The following is a 3,237-nucleotide window of genomic DNA, read 5'->3' on the forward strand; positions in this document are numbered from 1 at the left end:
TAGAGACGGGGTTTCACCGTGTTGACCAGGATGGTCTCGATCTCTTGACCTCATGATCCACCCGCCTCGGCCTCCCAAAGTGCTGGGATTACAGGCTTGAGCCACCGCGCCCGGCAACAGTTTCTAATTTTTATGCAGTGCAGTTTAACAAATGTGAGCAAAAGGGATGAGCATAATTTCTGGACTGCAACCCTAGAAAGCACTGTGCCTGCTTCCTCTGCCCTCTCCTGCCCTACTGGCTGGGAGACACTGAGAATTTTAACATCCTCCTTTGCCCCAAAGACGGATAGTACTCATGCTGGAAGGCAGAGCTATCCCACCAGCCCTGGACTGCTCAGCTTGAGACTCTTAAACGAGGCAGAAATAAACATGATATTCAGGTCACTTAATATGTATTTTAGGACCTTTGCTGTATCAGCTTAACCTATACTCTAATTTTACAACTACAGTGTGGCATACAAATATTACCATTTTCTGGTTGTGCCATAGTGAAGGCTGGGAAGGACTGTGACCTGGACCATTTGTTCTCGGCCCCTTTTGCTGACCCTTCCTTCTCACTGCCATCAAGTGGAGAATCATTTCCTCCATATCATCCAGGTAGTTGGCTTATTCTGGTCTCAAAGATAAAGGTCAAATACCCCAACTCTTGCAGAAAATTTGAGCATATATTGGCCATAGGAAGCCATTGCCTTGCCTTGGGTAGCACATGCGATAAAGGTTGGTGAGCCCTGGTGCTGGAAATCCCCAAATATGCCCTCTGCACTAAATGCCCAGGGGCCCGACACCCATGAAAGACTACTTGAATCATTGGTTGTCCTAATAGAGTTCTCTGAAGACTTCCCTTCCTAGCTGGGAATCAGGAGTTCCACCTCCTCCAAAGAGACATTTTCATCGTTGTTCCCTCCGTCCTCACGGTCTCTTTCTCCTGCTCTGGATGGGGCTTGGGACACCGGGAAAACAGCCTCCCCAGTTTATCTTCCGGCCTCTGAGCACCGTTATGATGCAGTGAGCTGCCCAAATTAAGGTGAATTACAGGTCTGACTTCTTGGCTTGTTGGTTCCCTTGGACGTGCATCCTCAGACCTCCTCTCCCAGGTGTAGCCTCCACTTCTCCGGCTTCCTGACAGCAGCACCTTCAGCTGAGCTGGTGGGCAGGAGCTCCTTAGAACCCTCCCTTCCTCCCTCCGCTCGGCTCCTCCTCTCCCCACATTACTCTTTCCCGGGGCAGGGGCAGCGGTTGGGGCCTTAGTTCTTCCAGCTGAACCCTGGGATGGCGCGGGGCTGTGGCTCTAGTTAAGTATCTGGGCCTGCACGCGGTTTGCATCATTGGGAGCACACTCCTCGCCCTCTGAACTACCAGCCCCATAACCCTTCGCGACGACCGTTTCCCGCCTTTCCCCTGTTTAATTTCCCAGAGGCCATTGCAGGACGGTCCTGCCCCTGGAGCTGCGGTCTCCGTGTTCCCAGGGTGAATGAAGGCTTGCGAGGCGGTGCTGCTTGTACCCAGGAGAACCAGGTAGGGCGGTTGCATTCTCCATAGAGGCCAGCCTGTGCCGGCCGGGAGCTGTAGGACGGTCTTTGTCTGGGGTTGCCTATGGGTGTTCGCGGGTGTCTGCCTTGGCGGGTCTGCGCGTGCGCCTGCCGGTGCGTGTTCGAGCCTGCTCACGAGCGCGTGTGTGCGTCATTTGTCTTGTGTTGCTATGAGGTTTGCATCTGTGCATCTGGAATAGCTTGTTTGTGGGGGCACTGTGCGTGCGTTACCGTGTGTGTCTCAGGCAGGATTGCGACGGGCCATGTGACTGTGATGCCATCACCAGGTTGGTGAGATGGCGTGACCGCGTGCTGCATATCAGTCTCCAGTAGGTTCCTCTACTGTCTTGGTAATGGTGGTAATAGCTAACACCGCAGGGGCCAAGGATGAGATCTTGGCAATCAGCTTGTGATGGTCTTTGGTCAGCTTCCATGCCTGGAGGCCTTTTTGGCCAGCCACACCGGGCTGTTAAATTGTGACGAAGTGGTATTTGGCACTGCTTGCACAGGGTCATGGACTAAAAGGGTAAGGTCTTCCAACAAGGGATGTGGTATTTACTTTTGCTGGATCATATGTCTTATCTACCTTTTCGGAGATTATTTGTATATAAGTAACACATACAGATGTATTTATTTATTTATTTATTTAGAGACAGAGTCTTGCTCTGTTGACAGGGAATGGGGTGCAGTGGCTGATCTGGGCTCACTGCAACCTCTGCCTCCTGGGTTCAAGTGATTCTCCTGCCTCAGTTTCCCAAGGAGCTGGGACTACAGGTGCGCGCCACCACACCCAGAAAAGTGCTGAGATTACAGGCATGAGCCACCACACCCGGCCTCTTTCTTTTTATAATAGGCCGCCTTGTATTATTTTTAACCTCTCCCTCATATGACCCCTCCCTCTGTTCCTCTCTTCCTACAGAGGTAAGCACTATAATGGATTAGAAAAGTATCATTCCCATATATTTCTGTAGACTTTTAGTGCACATGTCTCTGAACAACATTTTCCGGATTTCATCCATGCTAAAGTACACATTTTAACATTCTGTTGTCAGAATACATCTTACAGTTGACAATGCGTCATATTTTAATGATGTATTTTTTCTCACTTGCACGTGTGTCAGTAACTGAACATTTTAGAATCCTTCAAATATAGTATTACTGTTTTGCCTGATTTTGAAATGTATTTAAGAATTATATACTATAATTCTTTTACAGCTTGCTTTTTTGCCAACATATTTATGCAATTTATTTGTGCTTGATATTTGTAGCTTTAGTTCACATATTACCACTGCTGTATAAATAATCTATTTTCACTCTCCTGTTGGTAGATACTACAATGTTGCTATAACACTGCTGTTAATGTGTGAAAGAGGTTTTACTGGTTCATACCTAGAAGTATTTTGGGACTTTGCGGTATAGGTGTTCTCAGCCTCACTAATATTGTTAGTGAACATTCCCACTATTAATGTATGAGTTCATTTTTCCATTTGATTCTTGTCTTCAGCAATCCTTATTGTTGGTGTTTTTTCAAAGATTAATTTTTTAAGAGCAGTTTTAGGTTCAGAACAAAATTAGGCAGAAAGTACAGAGATTTTCCATATGCCCTCCCCCAACACCTCGTTGGCCTCCCCCATTCTCAACACTTCCCATCCATGTGGTCTATTTGTTGTAACTGATGAATCTACATTGATACTTTGTCTCAAAAAAA

Source organism: Cebus imitator, unplaced genomic scaffold (genome assembly GCF_001604975.1).
Source record: "Cebus imitator isolate Cc_AM_T3 unplaced genomic scaffold, Cebus_imitator-1.0 Scaffold356, whole genome shotgun sequence".
In the NCBI taxonomy this organism is placed as follows: Eukaryota; Metazoa; Chordata; class Mammalia; order Primates; family Cebidae; genus Cebus; species Cebus imitator.